Source organism: Diabrotica virgifera, chromosome 4, assembly GCF_917563875.1.
Source record: "Diabrotica virgifera virgifera chromosome 4, PGI_DIABVI_V3a".
NCBI lineage: Eukaryota > Metazoa > Arthropoda > Insecta > Coleoptera > Chrysomelidae > Diabrotica > Diabrotica virgifera.
In genome coordinates, this window is record NC_065446.1 from 39871926 (window position 1) to 39882994 (window position 11069).

The following is an 11069-nucleotide window of genomic DNA, read 5'->3' on the forward strand; positions in this document are numbered from 1 at the left end:
CATAACAATGTTCCCACTCACCCCCACCTCTTATTTGCACAGGTAGACTTAAACTTGTGAAATAAAATATGCGCAGAATTTTATGAAGAATACGATAATCGGATTTCCAGTGTCCTTTCATTAGGCAAATTTTGTAAAATTTCGATTTTTTAATTCTTGATTTTTAATTACGCCCTCTAGCGGTGGACTTACAATTATGAAAATAATTTCCAGGCTTTTCTCGAGGCAAATTTTGTTATAAATTTTTTTTCCCAAAGCTGTACTATAAACGGTTCCTGAGATATGGCCGAGCGCCATTCTTATTGGGACACCCGGTACATTAAATGATGGAGAAAGAAATCAGAAAGTAGGTACTCAAAAAATCGTTTATTGCTTATGAATAATAAAACTAGAACATAAACTTATAAGGAAACATTAAATTAAAATAAAAACGTACTAATACAGAAAGTATTCCAATTGCTGACGAAGTCAGAAGTGAAGTGCCTTTGAATTTGCCTTTGTAAGTACCAATACCTCAAAGTGTTCATCGCTTAAAGCTTTTCTTTTAGGCGTATCAATCTTTTAGGTACACTAAAATAAAATTATAAATATTAAGATGTACTTTATTATAATCCGAAAAATAATTTCTTCTAATTATACAGGGTACAAAAAGGGGTTCTTGAAAAGAGAGATATAGAAAATATAAAAAATAAATGTAAGTAATTAACTAAACAACGTACTTATGAAGATTTATAACTGATTAGGTAAAAACAAAGCTCCATTAGCTATATAATAATATATTATAACGGTGACGAGTACAAAAAATGGGATTTAACATATTAGGCGCATAAAAGTATCCGGATGCCGGATACTTTAAAATTTGGTACGGATACGGATACCGGATACAAAATTTAAAAAGTATCCGGATACAGCTTTCGGATACATAAAAAGTATCCGGATATTGTATCCGGATACAGAATTATCCTGATACTACCCAGCTCTGCTGTTTATTGTTTTGTATATTTATTTTAATATAAACTCAGACAACTGTTTCTACCATGTTGAGTCTGGCTGAATAACTAAAACTCTATGCAAAAAAAAACTTTAGATTTCCTTGTCGACTAATTCATGACTCTGTTTTGCTTTATATTTACATCTTAAAAGGCATCAATCAAAGGACAATAATCCGAATTTTAGTTTTCCGCCTCTTTTAACTTGTCATTCGTAGATGGTGCTAGTTGCATCTTTGGTAATTATTTTATTAATTACCCGGAAAAGATGATTTGATTCCAGTTCAGTGTTTCCACAGAGGTGCTCTGATGAGATTTATTTAAAAACGAAATAGGTAAATACGTATAAGCACATAGTGGAGGCCCTGTGCTGTGCTCTTATAATCAAATCTGAATCATCTTTACTTTTAAAAATTATTTTATTGAGACTTCTTTCACTTGAAATGGTTAGATGATTAGTTCCAATCCTTGAATATCAGTTTTATTTTAGTTATTTTACTACACGTACGATTTGTGTTATTATAACTTAATTAGCGAAAAAAATCAGATATAACAGAAACAATTACGCACTATTTTAATCGGGCTTTTCATCGATTGTCATTTGTTTCGAGCTTCTGTCAAATGTTGTATAATCTGCGTAACAGATTATACGACATAATATGACAGGAGCTCGAAACAAATGACTGTGAATGAAAAGCCCTATAGGGCTTGTTTGTTTCGAGCTTCTGTCAGATGTCATATAATCCGTGAAGATTAATATTATACACAGATTATACAATATATGACAGAAGTTCGAAACAAATGACAATCAATGAAATGCCCTACAATAAACTATTGACCTTTTTGCTGTCTTCTTAAAGTGCCCTCTCCTCAATAGGGCTTTTCATTCACTTATTCACTACAGCTTCATATGACATATGACAGAAGCTCGAAACAAATGACAATCGATGAAAAGCCCTATGGAGGTTGACTACTAGAATTGCAAACTCCTGTCTTCAGCTGTTATTAATGTTTGTTTTTAAACCAAGAGGAGTGATTCAAATTTACCGCGCTGTAATGCTTGTTTGTAATTGGTCCAACCGCAGGCAAGTTTACTCCACTGTTATAAAATTTTGACACTAATGACATTTATCAAATTTTGACACTTTTGACATTTCATAGGTTAATTCAGTTATATCAGCGATTTTTTGTGTTTTCTGTATTATTTCTTTAATTTTTAGATTTTTAGTCTGATTTGATATAAAAAACTGTTGTTTTTAGAACTCTTCAACGATGTATTAATATAATATAATATTTATGGATTACCGTTAAGGGCCGACATGATCAACCAAAAAGGAAGTATTTGGTTATTTTTCTAGTGACTTTCTTGGGTGTGAATCTGTCTTTTTAGTTTACTCCTGGTTAAAAAATAAACCATAGCTGTTCAAAATTTAGCCCTGTTCACAGGGCCACCGAGAGAGATGAGCGGGCCCCGGTAAAAAGTGAAGAGCGGGCCCCCGGCAAAAAGTGAAGAGCGAAAAAATTGTTTAATTTTTATAGAAATACATAAAATTATCAATAATAAATAATAATAAACATTTCAAATATAACTTTTATTAAATTTTGAGTAGGTATATTTTTATAATAGTGAAAATATTTGGAATACATAAAAGTACTGGCTTTTCGATTTTTTTGATTGACAAAGATGTCTATAATTTTCTAAAAATCGCATGATTTTACCAAATCATTCTCAATGCACAAAGTTGCTAGGCCAGTTAACCGATCCTGTTTCATTGTAGATCTCATAGTATTTTTTATGCGAGAAAGAAAACTAAAAGATCTTTTCCCTTTTGCGACTACCACCGGTAATGTGCAAAATATTCTTGACGCTATAACGACGGGACGCCGACGTTAGGAAATAATAATTCCAATTTAGGATGTTTAATTTTCTTAAGTAAATCTAGTGGAGAAAGTTGAGATTCACAAATATTCTCCTTATAGGTATATCGCTCTATCGTCTTTTTTATAAAACTCGCGCAATATATAAATTTTTTTCTTAGTATTCTTAATATTAATCTTAATCTCAATCTTAATATTATCTTCATCTCAGAATGTCCATAAAATGTTAAATAGCGAATGAATTTCAATTGCCGCATTAAATCTTCTGTTTTTGAAGTTATACTTCTTTACCGGCGATATGAGGGTGAATTTTTATATGTTAAAACCTATGATCCCGCCGCATGCGCATTATAACTTTGTTCTGATTGGATGTTCAAATGATATGTCAAAAATTATTCAATATGGCGGCTGTGGCACAGCTGTAGTTTGATTATTTATGGTTGTTGCGTTTTAAAATTTGTGTGAAAAGAAACAACAAACAAAAGTTAGTTAATAGTTATACTGCCTTTTTAAATAGTTTTCATATACCTATATTTTTGGACTATTTTGGACAAGGAAAACTCATTCTAATTTGGTAAGTAGTTTTTATTATAATCATATTGTAATTATACATTTGGATTAGGTTGAAATACAGTAGAGCGTCGATTATCCGAACTAATTGGGGGACATAGGTGTTCGGAAAACCGATTTGTTCGGATAATCGAACTACAATATATTGATACATATTTATAGTCATACATATTTATCCACAAGTGAATAAAAGCCATATTTATATACCTACATATTTATTTATATCTTGATAATGACAACTAGCAACTAAACAAAAAAGTGCAGTCTTTGCAACAACATAATTATTTTTGGATACAATATTGAAGAAAATTGAAGATATTTTAAGCGTCAATTACTAACGCTTGCTCGGTATTCGAGTGCGGGACGCGGGAGTCGATAGTTCGAATAAGCGGTCGTTCGGTTGATCGACGTTCGGATAATCGACGCTCTACTGTACATTTATTTTCTCAAGAATGGGGATTTTAGAGAGAAATCCCAAATTAGGTCCGATTTTTATTTTTAAATTATGATTTTTTGGCGTAGATTTATTTATCTAGTAGGAATGTAATGCTTTGATTTACATACTTAATTTGATTACCAACCAAAGTTCTACCAATCTTCATCTAATATATTGTTTTCTTACTGTTTTGTTATATTTTAATATTTTCTTCCACAAAATTTAAACTGCATAATTTAATTATATTCAAAACAACTGTCAAACAGTAAAACGTTCAGTTACCCTATTTTTCCACATGACAAATAATGTGGAATTGGACGAGTGAGTCTAGGCTTCGATTACGAATCAAAGCGCCCCGAAATTCACGGGTTCGATTTCCGATGCAAGTTTTTATTTTTTTATTTTTTTACGCATTTTATGATTGTAAGTATATTCGTTATATAATTTTTTTTTTTTCAGAAAATGCGTATTTAAAATTTTTACCAACAATTATTATCGTTCAGAAATCATTTTTTCTTTGTGGCATTTTTCAATGTGTTTGTGTGCGTTTTATTCTTTTATTTTTTTAAATTTTTGGTATTGTCTTAAAAATCACATAATAATGTAGTAGAAGTATAACTTCTTACGTGCGTACAGAGTACACACACATTCTTTTTTTTTGAAAAATGGCTTTGGCAGAGCCAATTAGCCAGACTTGTGTCTGATTGATTGCAAATTCATAGTCATAAATTTCTTATAACATAAGTACATTCTACAATTTTATTTTTATAGATACATTGGTACATTGTGTAGCTTTTTTTTATTTTGTTTTTTTTTTAATAATCTTCTGGTTAAGTTGCTTATTATACAATCTATGACAATATTAAATATTTCACAGCGAAATATTGCGTCCGGCTCAAAATTATCAGTCACCTCAATACTAAGCCCTATATTTCAAAATAGAGGTAAAGGTCGTATTATGTATATCTGAGTATTAACTAAACGCATTATGCACATAAAGTGAGGAGCCAAAAAAAAAACGGGAAAAATTACGTCTTTGTTCTGGTCTACGCCGGGTCCCTTACATCGCCGGGCCCCGGTAAAATGTACCGGCTGTACCCCCGTCTCGGCGGGCCTGCCTGTTCATAGGGCTTTTCATTCACAGTCATTTGTTTCGAGCTTCTGTCATATCGATGGCTTAGTGTGAAAACCTCGTATCTCATTAAATTACAATTTTACAGGAGGGGCAAAAAACCGATTTTCTGCATAATATAACCTAAAAACAAAAATTACGTTACGTATTTTTAATTCGAGCACATTGAGACAAATATCTGATATTCGCACAGAGCTAAAAGTGTTAAATGTTGCTATTAAATTGGAAATACAAATATTAACTATGAAAAACACGTAAATATCCTTGCAGAATATAGAGCCTTTGCCCAAGTAACTATGATAACCTCGTATATCTTGATATACGTGTTTTTCATCTCAAATGAGGTTGTGTTTATTATTATTTACGAGGTTTTCATTTTTCATAGCTTATTGCACACCTCCAAATACTAGGTCGATACAATACAAATCTTTTGATTTAAGGTTCATAAAAGATTCCTATATGCCTTACTACCTTTTGTTGTTCCCAAAAAACATTTCTGCAAGTCGAATCTCTCAAACAAACACTCCAAATTAAGTACCAAATTCTTGGTTATAAACGTGGTATTCACACTAAATCAAGAGGGCAATTGATATACGTGGTTTCTTTTTTCGGCTGTAGAAAATAGTCTAAGTCTAGTGTATTTGGAATTTTTCTAACAGTTGTAAATCGTGAGATACAAGGTTTTCAAACTAAAACCACCAAAATGTAATTTTCGAAAAAAAAATGAGATACGAGGTTTTCACACTAAGCCATCGATATGTCGTATAATCCGTGTATATTAATAGTATACACAGATTATACAACATATATGACAGAAGCTCGAAACAAATGACAATCGATGAAAAGCCCCATTGTCGGATGTTTCTTAGTCACGATAGTCTGTACCTTTCTAGTCCTTTTTTTCTCTTGATCTTTCCTTTTACTATCAGTATGTGGCCTAGGTATGATATTTTCCTAACTTTTACTGTTTTGAAAAGTTCTCGTTCCTTGCCTATAGACTAAGAGCCGCTATAGGTGAAATTTCTTAATCATTTTAGGCACGATGGGACCCTATAACTTAAATAGTAGAACCTAAAAGAAAAGGTTTGAACACTGTGCCGTCACTTTTCAGTGGCACATGCGTCGACAGTGGCGCATCAAACTTTCCACTTATGAACGGGATACATAAATTAAAAAATACCTTCCCTCACTACCAGAATTCAATTTTTTTCATTTATTTAAGTTCTATGTGATTGAGACATAAGATTCATCGTAATTTTAACCCACCACCCCCTTCCCCCTGCTCCGACCTTCAAAAACTTTATTTTTCGATTTTATTTTTTTTGGTGGGATGCAATCAATTTTAAAATTTCAAAAAATTCACACGCATAGTTAAGGCTTTCATAAAACACGTCTATTTTTTATAGACCTGTAGGTTGAGTGTACATAACCTCAAAAAATTTTTAAAATGTTTATTTTGGAAAAAAGTATATAACTATTTTTTGGGGATAGCTGCAGATCTAATTTTTTTTAATCTTGTGTAATTTATCGAACAATATATTTCTAATTTTTTCAGATTTTTCTGTAACGCTGGTCACCTTCAAAAATCCAAAAAACTGTTTTTTAAGGGGGTTTTGGTGGGTTTGAACGTGTTTATCCCATTTTTAAATATTGTAAAGGACTTAGTTACTTCAAGTTACATATAACCTATAAAATAGAAATTCATTTGATATATTATGAAGTCTATAAAATAGAGAAAATCCCCCAAAACCCCCCAAAAAGCAGTTTTTCGGATTCTTGAAGGTGGCGAGCCTTACGGAAAAATCTGAAAAAAATTAGAAATATAGTGTTTGATAAAACACACCAGATTAAGAAAAAATTAAATCTGCAACTATTCCCCAAAAAAGTTATACGCTTTTTTCAAAAAAAATTTTTTTTTTAATTTTTTGAGGTTATGTACACTCTACCTACGGGTGTATAAAAATAGACCTGTTTTATTAAAGCCTCAGCTATGCGTGTAAATTTTTTGAAATCTTAAAATTGATTGCATCCCAGCAAAAAAAATAAAAATGAAAAATGAAGTTTTTGATGGCGGGGGCAGGGGGAAGGGGGTGGTGGGTTAAAATTACACTGAATCTTATGTGTTAATTACATAGAACTTAAAAAAATAAAAAAAATTGAATTCTGTTAGTAAGGGAGGGTAACTTTTAATTTATTTATCCCGTCCATAAGTAGAAAGTTTGAAGCGCCACTGTCGACGCATGTGCCACTGAAAAGTGACGGCACAGTGCAGTGGCGTAGCGTAGTGGGGCGGCAGGGGCGGCCCGCCCCGGGCGGCACTTTTTAGAGGGCGGCAAAATTTAACAATAAATAATAAAAATATTTTGTAAATATTGCAACCATTTTATATTTTTATCGCAAACCATTTTTTTTGCATCGAACAAAGTTTTTTAGGTTTTTGGATCATTTCAAACAGAAAAGGTCTTTAGTGACTTTTCTCTAAAGTTGATAGTTTTTGACATATAAGCGATTGAAAATTAAAAAATTGCAAAATCAGCCATTTTTAACCCTCAAAAACTATGTGAAACACCAAAAATTGGAATGATACCAAGGTAAGTAGATATTCTAAGAATATCTATTGATGAAATCCCGAAGAGCTTTTTGCAATACAATATCGAAAACCCCTTTGTTTTTTAATTGCTAAGCAAGCGAGAGCGACAGTATTTTCAACCGTTGCATGTGTATATGTAATCGGAGAACATTTTAAGTTTAAAAAATTGTTTAAAATTTTTTTTGACACATTTTTGACCCTGGCAACATGCAAATTTGTTAATAGGGAACCTTTTTAAGCAAGATGGTGAAAAAAAATTGAATCAGCATATTTTTCCGCACATATTATGTATATTTACGCATATTACATACAATGTTGTATACATGCAACGGTTGAAAATAGTGTCGCTCCCGCTTGATTAGCAATTAAAAAAAACAAAGGGGTTTTCGATATTGTATTATGGCCTATTTTGCAATTTTTAAATTTTCATTCGCTTATATCTCGAAAACGATCACATTTACAGAAAAGTCGCTTGAGATATTTGCTATTTACAATGATCCAAAAAACCTAAAAAAAAATTGTCCGATGCAAAAAAATAGTTTTAGGAAAAAACAAAAAACAAACGTTTAAAAATTTTTTTGACTTTTTGATTCTGGCAACATACAAATTTGTTAAGAGGGGATATTTTCAAGCAAGATGGTGAAAAAAAATTGAATCGAATTATTTTTCCGCACATATATTTACGCATGTTACATATACATGCAACGGTTGCCAATCAAGTGCCCGCTTGATTGGCAATTAAAAAACAAAGGGGTTTTCGATATTGTATTGCAAAAAGCTCTTCGGTATTTCATCAATAGATGTTCAAAGAATATCTTCTTACCTTGGTAACATCGATATTTTCCGTTTTTCACATAGTTTCTAAGGGTTAAAATGGCCGATTTCGCAATTTTTAAATTTTTAATCTCTTATATGTCAAAAACTATCAACTTTAGAGAAAAGTTACTAAAGACCTTTTCTGTTTGAAATGATCCAAAAAACCTAGAAAAAACTTTGTTAGATGCAAAAAAAGTTTAGGAAAAAACAAAAAAAAAACGTTTAAAAAAATTTTTAACCATTTTTGGACCTGGCAACATGCAAAGTCCTTTTTGAGCAAGATTGTGCAAACAATCCGAATCGGAATATTTTTCCTAGCGGATGCGCAGTGGCTTTCTGGACCAAATAGAAAAAACTTTTTCTGCTTTTAATTTGACAGTTTTTGGACAATTATATTTTAAAATAAAGGGGCAATCCAAATCAATCGTTTATAGGTTGGCGCAACTGGACATTAGATAAACTTCTTTATTTAAAATCTAACCTGTATAATGCAAAATAATGATGACTGTTCTCGCCGAAAAGTTCTATACCTATAATTAATGTATGTAATGTGTAGTATACAGTATACATTAAATTAAAATATGTACCTAAATAAGAAGGCAGCAAAATTGTCTTCCGCCCCGGGTGGCAGACACTCACGCTACGCCACTGGCACAGTGCTCAAACCTTTTCATTTAGGTTCTACTATTTAAGTTATAGGGTCCCATCGTGCCTAAAATGATTAAGAAATTTCACCTATAGCGGCTCTTAGTCTACTATTCTATGCAGCACTTCTTCTTGTGAGATATGCGATGTCCATGAAATCATGAGGATTCTCCGGTGGATTCACATTTCAAAGGCCTCCAAATTATTTACGGTTGATATTTTAGTGATCCACGTTTCAACTGCATACAGATCAGACATCAACGAAATATTAGCATTAAACAAATTGCAGAATCATCTCAATGAACTAGAAGACTGGCTTAGATGCTGGAAAATAAACGTCAACACAATCAAATATTGTCAAGTAAATTTCACAAATCGAAGAATTAGATGTCCACAACTACACCTAAATAATTCACCTATACCAATAAAAACAGAAGTAAAGTACCTGGGCCTTCATCTAGAATCTAGGCGAAAAACTTACTTGGAAATCACATATTGTAGCCAAACGACGACACCTCGACCTAAAAGTTAAAAATATGAGCTAGCTAATCAACAGAAGATAGTAACTTTCATTAGAAACAAACTGACCATGTATAAAACAATACTCATACCAGTGTGAACATACGGAATCGAGCTGTGGGGCTGTAGCAAACCATATAACACCAAAATACTACAGATATTCCAGTCAAAGACTATTCGTATGTTAGCTAAAGCCCCATGGTACTTGTCAAACCAAACCCTTCACGCAGACCTCAACATTCCATTTATCAATGATGTGATCGCTGACCACTGTAGAAAATACATGAATCGCAGCACAAACCATCCAAACTAGCTCATAGATGAATTATTCAACCTTCCACTGATTGACAGACGCCTAAAAAGACTTTGGCCAGAAGACCTAGCTGCTAGGTGAATTCCAGAGAGTCATCCGTGGACGACACCTGCCACAAGTCAAAAACTTATATCATATTTACTTATGTACTATGTAGTACTACTTTATTGAAGTAGATTGTAAATTAGCATAATGAATGAATAAATAAAAAACTGCATACAGGAGAGATACTTGAACTTGTTGACCTATCCTAAAATGTTCCCGTCTATTGACTCACTCTCTATATAGTTTTATTAATGTTTATTTTCATAACGAATTGCTCACATACCGAATTGGTCCTCTCGATGAATCGTTATTTTGATAACCATTACTGGTTTCCTGTCAAATTCTTCTTCTTCTTCTCTTCATTTGAATGGCCTTAGCTGCCAGGGCTATCCGGCCAGATGTCAAATTCTTCATTTAATAAACTGTCAAAAAACTTTTTCCAATTTTTTTTTTTTTTCGTGAACTATGGTCTGTTTTTAAACCAAGAGAAGTAATTCAAATTTACCGCGCTGTAATGCTTGTTTGTAATTGGTTCAACCTCAGGCAAGTTTACTCCACTCTTATGAAATTTTGACACTAGTGACATTTATACAATTTTGACACTTTTGGCATTTCATAGGTTAATTAAGTTATATTGGTGATTTTTTGTGTTTTCTGTATTATTTCTTTAATTTTTAGATTTTTAGTCTGCCTTTATATAAAAAACAGTTGTTTTTAGAACTCTTTTGCGACCTATTAATATAATATAATATTTATGGATTACCGTCGAAGGCTGACATGATCAACCAAAAAAGAAGATGTATTTGGTGACTTTTCTAGTGACTTTCTTGGGAGTGAAGCTGTCTTTTTAGTTTACTCCTCTTGGTTTAAAAACAAACCATAGTGTATTTTATTATACATATTTAATGTTGGTATGGTTTTTTCTTCTCTTTTATTTTTTCTTGTACTTCGTCTGACCACCACAGGTAATTAATATTGTAAAACTTTTTTCCTGTGAGCTTTTCAAGTATTTCAATAAAAGTACCTATCTCTATATATTTTAAAGTCTCTAAAGAACATTTTCAGTCTCTCATTGATTATGTGTGTGTAGCATTATTTTGCCGGCATGTGAGATAAGAGATGTATAATATTGTTGA

General features: G+C 32.2%; 1 long non-coding RNA gene across 1 annotated transcript; it reads right to left on the reverse strand.

Annotated features, from left to right (window-relative positions):
• Positions 1–353: 353 nt before the first annotated feature.
• LOC126883009 (uncharacterized) lies at positions 354–10311 on the reverse strand. The gene is made up of 2 exons (XR_007697453.1): positions 10217–10311; positions 354–570 (listed from the first exon to the last, which is right to left on the reverse strand). It is a non-coding gene; the product is annotated as an uncharacterized LOC126883009 (long non-coding RNA).
• Between the last annotated feature and the right edge of the window lie 758 nt (positions 10312–11069).